The sequence below is a fragment of the Frankliniella occidentalis genome, unplaced genomic scaffold (genome assembly GCF_000697945.3).
Source record: "Frankliniella occidentalis isolate FOCC.00 unplaced genomic scaffold, Focc_3.1 Scaffold1092, whole genome shotgun sequence".
NCBI classification, from domain to species: Eukaryota; Metazoa; Arthropoda; class Insecta; order Thysanoptera; family Thripidae; genus Frankliniella; species Frankliniella occidentalis.
This window is the reverse complement of record NW_026268198.1, coordinates 13,815-14,273: the sequence shown is the minus strand read 5'-3', so window position 1 is coordinate 14,273 and position 459 is coordinate 13,815.

The following is a 459-nucleotide window of genomic DNA, read 5'->3' as shown; positions in this document are numbered from 1 at the left end:
TAGAGAATATTTTGAGCTGGGTTGCTCTCGCTTGGGACATTGGCTGCTGAAGTGCCTCTTTGCTGGTCGCCCGGCGCGAAGGCACAAAGACACCCCCCTCCCGTGCTGAAGGGGGAGGGGCGGGCTGGGGAGGAGTGTCCGGTGTCTTCATAACCTCCTTCCCCTTACTACCCCCTCTCCCTACTCCCAAACCCCCACACGGACCCCCCTGGCATCGCGTGGCTGGGAATGGCATGGAGTGGAGCCGTGGAGACTAGAGAGGCTGCAGGCAGGTGCCGGTGTGGAGAGATATAGTGAGTGAGCGCGTAAGAGAGAGAGAGAGACAGATGGAGAGAGAGAGGGGGAGAGACGCGTGCTTCAGACAAAATACCAACAGTACATAGGTTTCGTGGTTACGCGACCCCTGTCCTTTTCTAAACAATAGTCGCGGCGGTTGGATTAGAGTAGAAGGTATGGGGG